General features: G+C 36.1%; 1 protein-coding gene across 1 annotated transcript in view; it reads right to left on the bottom strand.

The window, feature by feature from the left end:
- The window catches only part of ISA1 (isoamylase 1), a 256,180-nt gene that overhangs the window by 123,803 nt on the left and 116,474 nt on the right, over window positions 1-15,903 (bottom strand). The window lies entirely within an intron of this gene.

Here is a 15,903-nt window from a genome sequence, read left to right as displayed (position 1 = left end):
AGTTGGTTCATCCAATTTCCACAATTCACATATATTAGAGTGGCAGGAAGTACAGTTTGTCCCAAGAGACTTCCAAGGTATTCACCTGACAAGATAGTTTTGATGGAGTTGGCTAGGCAACTTCAGCATTATGACAAAATGATGAAACTTAAAGGTGAGACAAGGATTACCTTCTCATTTGGAATAGGCAATGATACTTGCCCCAATCCTGTCGCTTTTGCAGCTGCAGAGAAAGAGTTAAAATGTTATCATCTATGATGGTATAGAGCAAGACAAGGATTCGATCATAATGGTCTTATCACAGCATCTCATGAAAACACATTCAAACATATTCCTACTATAGAAGATTTTTGGGCCAATGCACAGGATTCATGTGAGCAAGCTAGCGTTCTCGAGATTGTCAGTGGGCATGATGAGGGCAATCAGATGGAGAGGCCTTGATATTCCTGATCAACTGGAAGATGATGAAAATGTGCTAAGAGAAGATTATGATACAGTGGATGGAACAGAGTTAGGTCTAGTGGATTGGGATGATCATTAGGATCTTTCTTTAGAGGCAGTTACAAGGACAGTCAATCTACACACTGAGTCGTGGTACAATAAGAAGTTACAACAATTACAAAGTCAAAAGGTATGCCTTACTTATGAGATGTAACTAGAGGAAGAAGGTCTAGCGGAGTCATTCGGACAGAAAGGTGGGGACAATAGCCAGCAACAAAGAGTAGTTAAGAGCAAGAAGAGAAATTTGGAGGTTGAGATGAGTAAAGAACATCAGGAACCTCCAACAAAGAGACAGAATGCAGCACCGTCACAGGAGAGCATAATTGAGGCTAGAGGCCAAGATGATAATACAAGTGGACAAGGGGTCGCAGTAGAGGTGAGCTCTGATTCGGAATCAAGTAGCGAGCAACATGATGAATTTAGCTAAACTCAAGATGAAGCACACGCTTTTCCCTCCCATGAAGGAAGTCAACAACAGGCTAGCCAAGTTCATCGCTTTGGCTAAAAAGATGAAAGAGAAGGGTAGAATTATATTAGATCATTTGATGTAAGCCCAAGTGGCAATTTCTCCTTCTTGGGTAGGATAGGTGTCTAATTCTAATTGGCTACCATTTTGGTGCCTTCTCATTGGTTGCCACTTTTCCCTTTTTTTCATTGGTCCACTAATGAGTTGGCGTCTTCTCATTGGCCGATGGGGTGGCAACCCTAATTAGGGTTTCTAGGCTCTAATATGGATCATTGATTTTGCCTCTTAATCTCTACCGTTGGTTGTAATTTTGGCCTCAATATAAGGCCATTTGCTCTCATTTGTAAAGGGTTTGTTGGGTGTATATTTTGCAACCAACAATTTTGGGTAAAAATTCAGTCGCAAAATAGGATGACCAGCCACAACATGTGAGACAAAGTCTCTCCTACTTTAAAGGGAAGGCTCCCCCTTCTCACCGTTCCTTGGATCAACCCAAGGTAAGCAAGAAGTTGAGAGATCTCGTAAACAAGGTGTTACTAATATCCTTTCTTCTTAACTTTCAAGAAATGATCCACTTACTCGTAGAACAAATAATGGGCAAGGTAAATCTCTAACTACACTTCTATCAAGAGCTGGAAACAGTGATACCGATAAATCTTCAGTAACTCAAAGGCCAACTAAAAATGTATCGGTTTGGCTCTAAGTCCGGTCGTACTTCTATATGGAAAAACTTTACAATTAGGGCACAAAGACTCATAAAAGTAAAAATACTACTATTTTGCGAATCAAGAAGAAAATATAAGCTACAGACAAAGCTTCTAGCTATACACTTTCACAATTGCTCTTGGTCAAAGCTCTGGCTTCAATTGTTTTTTAACTCTTTTCTATTTAATTCACTCGAACAATTACCAATAACACAAGACAATATGAATCAAAGACAACTTGGATGAATTATAGACAAAGCTTACAATTTACACAAATAACAATCTCACTTCATCAAAGTTAAATCTCAAATGCTCCTTTGTATTCACTTTCTCTCAAAATAGTGCTTACAAAAACAAAGTTATGCTGGCACAATTTCTCCAGAGTTTTCTTGCACAAATGATAATGATGATTTTACAATGAGGGGACACTTTTTTATAAAGGCAAAAAAGTTGAGAAAAAGGTGGAAGAAAAAGTGGGAGCAACTCAACCAACTTTGACCAAGTGTAACTACAAAAACTAAAAGGTTACATGCAACTCGCATTACATCTTTTGCATACACATGTAACTCACATTACACACATCTTCATGCAATGCAACCTCTCCAACCACAAATATGAAAAAAGAAAGAAGACAAAAGAGAAGGAAACAATCCTAGGGATTGTCCTAAAAGGGCCTTGTACTTGGTGATGCAATCCCAAATGATAACAGGATTGGGAGTTTTTGTACCTTGTACCGCTGCATTCACCTTGGTAACCTCTAACTTTGATGAATTGTTCATTGTCATTTGAAAACTTGATGTGATCCAGCTTTTCTTGCTCAAGTTGTCATGAATTCTCCTTTGTAGATCAGCACAACTGGAGTCTCTAAAACTTTGAAAAACTTCTTAATGATGTCCAGATGTACACTCAGAACAACTTTCCATCAACACTTTTAATTCTTTTCTTTTTTTTGAAATAAAGTGCTTGGCACATGGGAATGCGTGCAAATGGAGATTGCTAATTTTCGAACGTGACTTAGGATCTTCAAGATGTCATTGCACGAAAAATGATTACATGTAAATGCAACATGTAATGAGGAATGGAAAGTGAGATGATATGCAAATGCAGATGGAGGACGAGCTTTTACATGTAAGTGCAAATGGAAGATGAGGTGCAAAGCATGGAAAGATGCAAAAAAAGGAAAAGTATGCATTTGCTCATGTAAGCAATGCGTATGAGGAGATGGAAATGAAAAATGGAGGTGAGATAATGAATTTTATAGTGACTTTTGGAGAAAATGAGAAGTCAAAGTACACGGGAAGCAAAAATGACATCTTTTTGTCTTTTCAAAATTTGACTTTTGATCAAAATCGGACCTTTTGGATGCAATTACACATAACGCATTTCGTGCAATCGTGTCATGCGAATGGAAGCGAAAAATGAGATGGAAGAAAATGGAAACGGAAAATGGAATTACATGCATGTGCGGATCGCGAATGAGGTGAAAAACATGTAATCGCATTTGTCGGATGAGATGTAAGATGTAATGATATGGAAATGGAATGTGAAAAATGATAACGCTTTTGCATGTAATGAAAGAAAAACAAGTTTTTGGGGAAAAAAACTTGTAACTTCTCCAAATGGAGAAAAACCGACAAACAAGCACACAAAACCAAAACAAAAGAAAAAACATACCTTTGAAAACAACTCAAAACATGCCGAGATGCAATGCACTCCAAAGTTAAATTCGAATTTGGAACTTGGAGAAGAACCAAAAATATCAAAATGAAGGAGAAATTCATATTTAAAGGAAAAATGCACATTCTAAAGCAAAGATTTTTACAAATGGCATCCATTCAACGATTTCATGCATAAAATCAGCAAAGATAAGCATGAATTAAAATGCAAGAAAGAAGAGGTCCACTTACATGAAGAATAAGTGCCCAAAATGAAGGAAAAGATGCTCTTTGTTTGAAATCTTCTTCAAAAATGGTGAGAACTTTTCCAATCTTCAAAATTCGAATGATGAAAAGCAGCAAATAAGGAGATTATTGTGCAAGACGCCAAAACGTGCCCTAGATTGTCTCCTTTTTGCAATGTTTCGAAGATTTCAATCCCTTAAGATGTTTTTGCAAAAACATCTTCTTCCAAGAAAAAAACGTGATTTTCCAATCAAGTCGATTTGTTGTTTAAACACCAAAATGATGATCACAATGCAATGTAATTAGCTAATGAGGTAAAAACGATTTGATTCCAAGCAAAAACATGATCCAACTTTGAAGATTTATGAAGTTTTATGCAAACTCGTGCCCTAGATTGGGAGATTTGAACACGTTTTTGAGCTCAATAAACTGATTTTTAACGAGGGCAAAATGATCACCACTCCAAAGCACCTTGAATGCAAGTGATTTCATCCAAATCCATGGAGAAAATCTCTAGTTATGATCAAAATCGGAGGTTTTTGGAGCAAGAACATATTTTCTTCACAAAATAGGACATTTTCATGTTCATTACATATTTTAAAACATGTTGGAAGGTAAAATCGGACCTTTTAGAGTCCATTGCATGTTTTAAAATGTCTTCATGCATAATCTCACTTTTTGAAGCTCATTGCGTATTTTAAAATGTGTAAGAGTCCAAAATCGGACCTTTTGGAGTCACTTACATGTTTTAAAAACACACTTTTTTGATGCACAAGCACAAAAAATCAGCTTTTCATGTCATTGCATCAAAAAGGTCCACTTTTACAAGCTTTTGATGGTATGGCATGAAAAATGTCCTCAAAGTGAGTTTTTATATGCAATAACATGAAAAGTTTCCACTTTTCATAGTTTTTTACATGCATGTGCACATAAAAAGTCCACTTTAAGGCTTTTAAGTTATGCATTTCACTTATTTTTATAAAAATGTCATCAATATGGATAAAAAATAACATTTATGCATCATATTAATCAATATAATTCCTAAACATTAAGTTAAAGTGACATTTATATAAGTATTTGATTTAAAAATCAAAAATTTAAAAAGTAACTATATAGTTCTATAGTCACTTTAAGTGAAAAATTAAAAAGTAACTCAACTTAAAATTATAACATAAAGCGCACTATAGTCACTTTAAGTTATAAATTTAAATGAAAAGTAACTTCAAAACATAACAAAAAGTGAGTAAATGTTATATTTTTAAAAAAGTGAATGTCAAAATGAAAATATATCATTTTTTTTAATCCATGTTGTTGCACCTAAAATGTCCACTTTTGAGGCACTAAAATGACCATGTCTCTTGACTGACAACTCCGATTGACCCCTAGGTTAGACCGAATCAAAGGGAAAAACGAAAAGCATGACATGAGCAAATCCAAAGGACCAAAAACAAGCAAACGCAAACTCAAGAAAAGAATGTACTATGAAGGCTTCAAAAATCAAGCAAAAGCTTGACAGAAAGCAAAACAAAAACGACTTGACGACAGTATTTAGTAAAACAATTTGATATTTGAATTAAAATGGATCAATCAATCAACATTAAGCAATTGAATATCAAATTCAAGCTTAGAGAAACGCGAAACTAGCTTGAAAAAGTTTTGTGCTGTTACCTACACTTTGTAGTGACAAAATGCAGGACAAGGTTAACGAAAATTGTTGCTAAGATGATACCAAAATTGTTTCTTTATCATTGTTGTGACTTGCATGGTGATTAAGAACACTTGGTGTTATTGCATGGTTTCTACTTCCAATAGTTAAAGTTAGATTCCCTTGAAGTTGTTAAAGTAGATTTTATTTTCAAGAAGTTGTTAAGAGTAAGAGTAGATGGATAGTTGTATGGTGATATTAGTGGATGTTTTATAGGGATCTATAAACTAGGCCACTAGCATCCTAGTGGCTGATTAGGAAGCCCTGCATGGTAATCTAGTCTTTTTTCCTTCAATCATTGCATCTATGGAGGTAGAGCCACTAGTAAGCTTTCATCAAATTCGATCCCCTTCCATTTGCTAATCTTTCCATTTATAGGAGTAGGAGTAGAGCAGCAAGTAGCTGAGTAGTCGGAGTTCATTCTTAGAAAGTTAGAAAAGGAGAAATACCATTGGCACACATACCCTCCATCATCATCACCATCAACATCATTTGGCACTATTATACATTGCAAAGCTAGATTCATCACCATCACACGAAAGTCCGACAATCCTTGAGTGAACAACGTAAGGCTGCCTACATGATTAACCAGCAAATCACATTAATATAACTGAGTTAATATCCACAGGTGTAAGGAACATTGGAGTTTTTCTCATGTCCTCATGAGTATTTACTTTTCAAGAGAGGGATTGAGTGTTTGATATTCCATATCAAGTATTCAATCGCTATATGTTATGTAGTGGTACAAAACTAACATCAACACTATACTATTATAGACTTCAAAGGCAATGAAAGAAATTGTACAATCAGTCCTAAATCTCAGATTAAGGACAGCCACACTATATCTCTTTAGACTTGTGATTTATCTGCCTGTACTCATGAGAAAGTGAGTAATATTGACTCTCAAGTTAATGGTGTACAAGATGCAGGTTAGACGTAATATTTTTTATAATAAATCTTTTGAGAAGACTAAATTTGTTCACTTCAGGATAGCAGTATTAAATCATTCCCAAAGAATGAATGAGAGTTGGCTTATGAAGGCAAGTAATGCCAAGTTGATGACTCATTTGTTAGGATAGTGTCTCAACCTTTGAGTCCAAACATGTTATTTATTTATTTATTTATTTTATGTGCTGAGAGTTACTGCATACTTAGGCTCTCTTAACGGCAACCACCAGTATTTCGAGTCTCTCCATCTCAATCCCATTCCGCATTATTTATTTTGCATATTCACTAATACTGTAAAAACTGCCATTAAATCTTCAACGTGTAGCTTAAAGATCACAGGTTTACAGTCATAAATATAATGCATGACCATTAAATTCTGAGTTCAATTTCTAGTTCAGACTTGCTGGAAGTTATGGCATCTTTGGTTGGCATAGCCATTTCATAGCAGTATTTTCGGCAAAATAAGTTTAATGACGATACAATAATAATTTTGCTTGAGGACTTGTTTACATAACAACTGTTTGACGAAATCCTTGTTAGCCCAAAGTCAATATTTTAATCCACATCCAGCAGAGATTATTACAGATTTTGATCTGAGTCATTTTAGGACTGTACTCTCCTTGGGTCTACTCCAACTTTTGAGTTGTTCTTTTTCTATTCTGATTTAAATTTCACCCTTTATTCTTTAAGTTTCACAATTTTCATATTGCATTTCACCTTAGTCTGCTAAAATTTGCAACTGTCTGCTAAAAATCAGGTTATTTCAAGGAGTACTTATAATTCACTTCAATTATGCTTGATTGGCCTTAACCAGATGCAACTCGACTTTCAATCAATCCAATTTCGTCCTTAATGCTTAGTCAAATCACCTCCAATTCTAAATTTCGTCCTTGACTGCTCAAGTTTGCACTTTGATTTGTATTTGTATTGTGTTTGACAGGTGTTCATGAACCTTTATTTATACCCCTTGAATGGAGAGTTGACCCTCTTGGAATAGAAGGCCAACATTGCCTTTAAAATGACAAAAAAAAAATTAACTTTCCTGAATCACGTTTCATCACTTTGCTTTTGCAATTTTTAAATTTCATCCACCTCTTAGGGTGGAAATCAAACCCCTATTTGTTGGGTGGAAATGAGAAAGGGTCATGGATTTGTTTGGATGGAAATGAAGAAAGGTCAGAGAGATTTTATGGGTTCAAATGAAGGGAGGTCATGGATTTGGAGGACAGAATTTTGCTCATGAAAAAATAGGGAGGAAAATTGACTAAGCCTAGGAATTTTAGGTGGATGCCTTGCTCATAATAAAGTTTGAGAGAAGAAAAACTCTCTTGCAATTCGAGGGGGGAAATTTGGTAAGACAATGGAATTTCAAGTACATAGAATTTCAAGTACAGAATTGATCATGTCATGTAAAAATGGGTGGAATGTTTCCCTTTTTAAAGATTTTTACAGTGGAAAATCAATCTTCTTGTGAAATTTGCAAGAAGAAATTTGATAGGCTTACGAAAAGAAAATGGTTGGAAATTCAATCTAGCCATGGAATTGAGGGTAGAAAAATAGGGCCCTCTTGAAATAATGAGTGGAAAATCGGCCCAAGCAAGGAATTTAGACAAGAATTTGCATTTCCAGTTGGAATTAACTTCTCAATTTTCATTTTCATTTTCTATTTTTCTTTGCATGTAGGTTTTTATATCGAATTTCAGTTTCCCTTGGTGGAAATTCGCTCAAGCTTTAAATGTCAAGGGAAATTTTGACTTGGAAACAAAATAGTGAGTGGAAATTCACCCAATTTATGGAATTGAGGAGCAGAAAATTTGAGTCATCACACTAACTCCCATTTCTGGCTTCAACAAGTCCCTAAAAATAATCCCAAATTACATCCTACAAGTCTATAAGATCTTCCACTTCCAAAATGGCAAACCATCCCGAACTCCATCAGGAATTCACTATACAATAAAAATAATCCCAAATAACATCCTAAAACAACCTACAAACTGGCCTTATAAAGGGCTCCTGGAAAGCTTCCCAAAGGATTACAAATAAAACCTCGACCAACAAGCTTTAATTACTATTTTATTATTTGGGCCATTTATTAATTAAATAGGTCTTTGTGATATTATTTAATTTTTAAGACGTTTTAATTAATTAACCTAATTACTCTATTTTATTAGAAATTGGGGACATTACAAATCCTCGTCGCCCAAAGATTTGCTTGCCCTCAAGCAATCCATCATCTAACAGTTTGCCCATTGCAGCTCCAAGATCCCAAACCAAGCGTGGACATTGATAGCTATATCTACTGAAGTCTTCATGCCACATCATATCATGTACACACACTCGGATATAGGTGAGAAAAATAAATATCCATTAAGCTTTCGCGGCACCACTCTAATATAAACATGGTCTTGCCTCGAGTAATTAGGATCCCATTGAGACAGCTCAATGATCAGATTCGAAGTCTTATATCATCATGATCATAAATTTCTTTAGGGATCTCATAACTTAGGTACAACTTATAGTTTCCATGAGGATGCCACTCACGCAAAGTGGTGGCAATCATGTATGCCTCATGCCCGGCCAAATGGTAAACTCCATATTCAACCAACTATAAAGATTGCTTCTGCAAATAATCCTCGATCAAGTTTGCATATTCAACCAACTACCTGTAAAGCCTACTTATTTGGAGAGCCACTCGGAGAACCCATATTTCCATCTAGTTTATCGTTGGGTGTTGGTTCGACGATATTCGTGCAAGTATCTCGTTTAGAATACTTTCCTTCATCTTGTACTTGAGTACCAAATAAATTTTGTCTTTGTGGTAAATGATGTCGCCAACCACCTCGTATTTGTCATCTTGCACTTGACCATCCAACAGTTGGCATGCAAAAGTATTCTTGGAATATTCAACCAACAAATGTGTCTTCCCATCAATTCAAAACCATATGGCATTGTTGGGTGCCATAGTGTGATCCGAGTCCAAATTTTCAATTCTTCCAACAGGCTAGTAGAATCACTAGCTTTGATGACACTGTAATGTCTCAAAGGTGATCTCTATCTGAAGGTAATCTTGGTACGAAGGGGATCTTGGCCTGAAGGCTATCTCAGTCCAAAGGGGGTCTCAATCCAAAGGTGATCTCTGTCCGAAGGTGATCTGAGCTCCAAAGGTGATCTAGGCCCAAAGGTGATCTCAGTTTGAGGGCAATCGTGGGCCGAAGGATATCTCGGTCTGAAGGAAACCTTGAGTCGAAGGCTATCTTGGTCCGAAGGCAATCTCAACCCAAAGGCTATCTCGGCTCAAAGGAAATCTCAACCCGAACGCTATCTTGGCTTGAAGGCTATCTTGATACAGAGGTAATATTGGTCTAACGGGGATCTCGGTCTAAAAGGCTATCTCGGTCCAAAGGGAATCTCGATACCAGGGGACCTCAAAGACTACCAATCGTACAATGATGTTGGCTTGGTCATACAGGTGGTGTGAACAATCATATGGTGGTACTGTAAAAGTCGTATGGTGGGAGTGAGTAAGGGGTTTTGTGTCACAGAATGCTGAAAATGGAAAAAACGTATTGTGCGGAGGGAAAATATGTATTGGGAATTTGGGATAGACTTTTCGAAGCTACAAATGGGAGTTAGTGTGAAGCCCACAATCCCAAATAGATATGATTCACCTCAATGCCAAACACTTACAAGATACTTGCCAAATTGTGATTTGATAGCCAAAGAGAGAGATGTATGCAATTTGTCACAAAACAAAGAAATATATTCTCAACAAAGATAGCACTCTTGATGTGCCAGGTCCAAAGCAAAGTAATACACAGAATCCTAATAGAGTAAGGGTTGAATCCCACCGAAACGGAACTAGCCAAGTAGAAGATCTTCCACTTCCAAAATAGAAAACAATATTGCACTCCAACAGGGATTTGTGGTACAATAAAAATAATCCCAAATCACATCCTACAACAACCTACAAACTGGCCTTACAAAGGGCTTCAGGGAAGCTTCCCAAAGGATTACAAATAGAACCCTAGCCAACAAACTTTAATTATTATTTTATTATTTGGGCCCTTTATTAATTAAATAAGTCCTTGTGATATTATTTAATTTTTAGTACTATTTAATCAATTAACCTAATTAAAATATTTTATTAAAAACTGGAGACATTACATGGTACAGAACCAGTTGTATGTTGGTAGGTGTAGTGTCTCTCCCATTTGATTTTTGTAAATCATCCTAATGGACGCAACCGTGATGATCTTACCTTGTGATTGATCATGATTGGGGACCATGAGTGGTCTACACCCTTGGGGTGACTAGATTATGTTATTTGATCAACAAGAATAATTATGCTTATACCTAATTTTCGAGATTAAGATGTATGTGATGGTTTCACTGAGGTTCTGTCAGTGCTAACCTGAATTTATATGGTATCACGATGTTGTTTTGTGATTCCCCTTAGATGTGTGCAATGATTGCATTGTGTGTTATTTGTCCTATTGCACTTGACTAGGTTCCTACAGGAGTGTTTACTCATGTGTTTGACCATGTTGACTTATATGTTTCCCATTTATGTTGTTGGGTAATTGTAATTACTTCCATTGTTAAACGCTTAAATAATTAGAAAATGAGCTATCCATATTAGAATCATGGAATTATGTGTTACAAATATTTACCTTGTTCATTTCAATAATTTATGCAAATGGGTTATTTAAATGAACTTAATTAAATGTCTTAAATAGATGCTTTAATGGGATATTTAAATGAAATAAATTAGATGCTTTAATTACGTAATTTCGCGTAAATGTTGCTTCGGCTATTATTATTGTGCATCTATGCTTGATTGTGTTTGTTTATTGCACATGACTTACATCCCCAACAGTGGCACGTGGATTTAGTGATCAGACCTTTCATGTTGAGCCAATATCATCCTTGTATGGGCAATGTATCTTTATTATTATTATTTTAACCCTGCAGTAATTGGTAAATCCGGATTCATTATGCATGTGTCTAGAGCCATAGCTGCCACGGAAAATATTAATTAAATGTTGGTTTAATGGGTTACAAGGATTTTCTTTAATTGTTTATTTATTTTATTTACCAGCTAATTTGTCATAGTTGAATTCCAATTTAATTGGAGTTGCTTGATTTTATTTGGGTTAAGGGAGCTAATGAGATTATTTAATTTAAACAATCTCATTTATATGTCACTTTGTAAAAGTGCATATATTGGCAAAAAAGTGAGTCTATTCTCACCTCTCACATTTTAATTCAAGGTTTTTGGAGCAATTCCTCCAAAACCCCTTGTGATCTTTTTAGTGTTTTGTTTGTTGCGTGAGTCATGCTCGTGGAATCACCGTTAGAATAGGCTCGTTGGATTCAGAGCAGGAAACTCCTCCTTTGCCGAGCGTTTGATCGACTTTGGCACCTTTGTTATTTTCTGGCGTCAGTTCCCATTTCTACCCTTTTGGCTATGAGCTAAGGCCTTTATGTTTTAATAGTTTTGACCTGTTTCAGCTTTTTTTTTTATAGTAAATCGGTTGGAGGTTGAGAACTAGAGTTCCCCTTCGTTTTGGTATGCTAGTTCTACCTAGTTTGGCGGGTACGAACATTTGATTGTTTTCTAGGATTTTAATTTGAAGCTTTGTCCCATTATGTCGGTCGTTTTTACTTATGAGCTTGGAACTCATTTTTTATTCGATATTCAAGAGGTTGGAAACTATTTGGATAATGGGTTTTAATTTTGTCGATTTTCGACAACGTTTAATTTTTAGTGATCTTTACCTCGCCTCATTTTGTGTGCCACCTAGTTTTCTTGGGTATTTCTTGGCACTTGATTTGGTCATGGATTACGAATGTATGTTAGGTTTCCAATCCGACCATAGTTTTAATTTATCCTCATCAGGATTCATATAGAATTCATACTCTTGGATTAGGCTAACTGAGTGAGTGCATGATGCTTGGTGATTTGTTACCTTATTGGGATTCATGCCGAATCCATACTCCCACATATAGACTAGTTGAATGAGCTTGTTATGATTGCATCACTGTTGCATTTCTTTTATCCAACCCTTGCATTGGTATTCTGTGATTATATTCGTGAAGTTGGTTGTGCCCACACACGAGCACATGCATGTACGTATGAAGAGATCTTGCGAGACCTGAACTCTTGAATATAGGCCGGTTGAGGAATTGTTCATTTGGGGGTTGGGTTGGGAACTTGCATTGCCTACTGGCATTCATCGTGTGAAGAGCATCAGTTTGTAGGGTAGACATGTGGAGTGGCTTCTCTCGTGTTACCTGACCCGAAAGTGGCCGATAAGGTAACATGCAGAGGTTTTAACAAGTGATAACCAAAATTAATAAATGGGATAATAAAACTTAATGATGAGATAAGTGAACACCTATACATCTCTGATGCATCAATGCCAGGGTGTGGTGTCTGTACCTCTGCAATCTTCTAGGGAAGCTATTGCGAGGGCACGATGCAATGGCCTCCCGAGGGAGACGAGTTTCGCACCAGGTGTGATGGCCTCCCAAGGGGAGTTGAGTTTCGCATCATATACAACTTGGGCTTTCCAAGCCAAGCGACTTACACTCCACTAGATCCCTACATAGTTATCCTATAGTCGGTTTGACCAGTGACTTGATGTGTTGCACTGTCTTCATGAGCATATAAATGTTGGTATTATACTTGATTGGTGTGTGTGTGTGTTAGCCATAGGTGATTGTCTTAAATGATTTTGGTCAGGTCATTATCTCCATCAGCACAGCGGGAGTAGGCCTACAAATACTACGTGGTTGGGAGGCGTAGCTACCTATACCACTGTCGGGGACTGGTATACAGAGATGGACTAGTTTTTTTAGGCCAGTGCTAGATGCTCACTTGGTACTTCGGTGTATCTGGAGTATGTTTCCTTGTAATTTATATTTTACTTTAGGATGCATGGGTATCATGTTTTAGATGATGCTTAGTATGTTTACTTATTGCATTCCCTTACCATGATGTTAGATCTTATTGATTTTTTAATGTTCTTACCACTACTATGGATTGGTGATGCGATTGGTAGATTAGGATGTTAGATGTATTTGTTCATGTGATGTTTATTGATGGTTATTGGTAAGAAAACTCAGGAGACAACTCCAACGACCTTGTTGACAAATTGAGATTCATGCTTGAGGATAAGATTAGGATCCTTGGGCTCTCATGATGCCATTATGGTAGGGAGGAAAAGAGCATGGTTGTTGTTATTCGGTTGTATCTCTTGTTTGTAGATTTCATTTTCTGCAACGTTGTTTATGCACCTTTGAATATTAATGACATTGATCTAATGGATGTATATATTGAGATGTGTATCCTTATCTTCATTTAAGTTCTTAGATTTATTTTTATGCTCTCGGGTGATCATTCCATGATTTATGTGGATCCAGTACACCTCGATGGGGAAATATCATGTTTTCACGCGTTCCTTCTTGCATTCTTTTCTTTCTGTAGATTTATTTATGTACTCACACGGAAGAGCTAAGTCTCGCGCAAGTGTGTGTATGCCCGTATGGCGGAATAAAGTCTCGCGAGCCTAGTTGGGTGTCTCGCCTGGTTCATGAAGAATACAATCCTGTCTCGCGCGAGAATTGAGGTTGTTTTGTCACATGGGAAACAGTGAGTGTTCCACACACTTCAAGAAGATGTAACTTATACTTTTGGATACCCTTTTTTGTCTTGCGTCTTCTCGGAACAGAACAAATCAATTATAGGGTGTATAAAATATATCATTTAAGAATAAGTTGGATATATTTTATAGATGCAATGATTCATTTGAGATAGGTTCCAACCCTCTACGAGTTAAGATAAAGATTCTAGAAAATTTCAAGTATTCAGAATTTCAGACTTAGTCGGATTTTTAGGCTTCAAGATTTCAAACTTAGCCAATGTCAGGGTTCAGCATTTGTCTTTCAGCATGGTGGCCAGTAAATGTGTGCGTGTAACCTTGAGCCCTCGCCTTGTACATGACCATTTGAGGGTCTATACTTATAATTCTTAATTATGTTATGGTTAGTTGGATATGGACTTGTATGTTTAACCATGCTAGGAACTTTTACTCTAAGCTTGAAAAGAACATCTCCTTTGGGTATTCTCAATGGCTCGTGTGATCTTTGGTTTGTAAGTTATGGTTTAGTGCCTGAAAATCTTTGGAAGTGTTTGTAAAGCTTCCGCTTGTGTAAGTGAACATGTGAGTTTAGCCATGTTCCCTATTTTAATAACTCGATTAGATGTTTCATTCTTGCACTTGGTTACTTTATGTTGTCGTTAAGTAACTTATCTTTAGAGGGAGAAAAAATTTATTCAGTGCATATTTTCTCTGTGTTCCAAGGATCTTCGCGCAGGGCATTACAGTATGCTACACTCGCCCATCATCACGCAATCAACATTCATGGTTGCATATAAGTCATAAATTTTCTTTCATATTCCATTTATTCCACAAGTTTCATGCCAGCCATACATTTCTATATTCCACCATCATTGTACAATCATATTCCAATTTACATCTTTTATTTGTGGTTATGATAATTACCAGGAAACTGTGATGTCTTATAAATAAGACAGTTTCCTTGTGATAACAAGGAATACCACTGCTTGGTATTGATTACCATTCTTCACATGCATATCTCAGATATATTTCATATCTACATCCATATTTGATTTTTCTTTCTTAGTTGATCAGCTATAGAAATTATTAAAATAGATTAAGTCAATAACCTGAATGTCTTAATCGACCAAGTCAATGGCTTGGATATCTTTATTTGACTAAGTTAAGTCAAGTGGTATAATGTACTAATCAATGATATGAAGAGATACCCTTTGTATAACAAACCAATTTGTTTATGATTTGGAAGAGATACATCTCTTCAATAATCATGAGGTGCAATCTGTTCGATATTGCAAGATATAAAGAGTTCAAACTCACTCCATGAGTCATCATCAAGTATTTAATATTATATTTTTATTCTATATGGATTCTCTCTGCTTAGATAGCATTACCTTACGGCATCTCTAGTACAAGTTCATAAAGCTTTATTCAGAGATGGCATCTACACAGTGCATATATATATATATATATATATATATATATATATATATAGAGAGAGAGAGAGAGAGAGTTTCAGACACAGCCATCGTCGTTGTTGCAAGGACATAGTTACAGATCAGAGACCGAACCCATATTGCTATAGCAATATCACTTTCAGACTTTGTATATATTAAGGGCCATTACTGGAAACAGCAAGCATATATAATGATTGTCTGCACAATCTTTTTATCATTTCACATGGTAAGAGATAGTTGTCATTCTATGTACCAAAGCTGTATATCAGACATTGCAGTTGTTATGATCAACTTCACAATTCTATATCAGATACTGCAAATTTAAGATATTGTCATTTTGCATCAAATGTATTTTACAATCGCATTAATATTTCATTGACTTCCACTATCTGCATCAATTCATACATTGTTAACATAGTAAGAAAATTAGATCATAGTGATTGTCCCTGCAGATCCAGAAAGGGACATTACACTTCATTCTAAACCCTAATCTATCATACTTGATTAGAAAGAAGGGATATCTCTTGATACTCAACATTATCCTTCCAGCTTTGATTAACTCTTCTGATAGTATCCACTCC

Source organism: Cupressus sempervirens, chromosome 2 (assembly GCF_028749045.1).
Source record: "Cupressus sempervirens isolate cs-2001-9-10 chromosome 2, ASM2874904v1, whole genome shotgun sequence".
Classification (NCBI taxonomy): domain Eukaryota; kingdom Viridiplantae; phylum Streptophyta; class Pinopsida; order Cupressales; family Cupressaceae; genus Cupressus; species Cupressus sempervirens.
The sequence above is the reverse complement of the archived record's forward strand: the minus strand, read 5'-3'. Positions and strand labels throughout refer to the sequence as shown.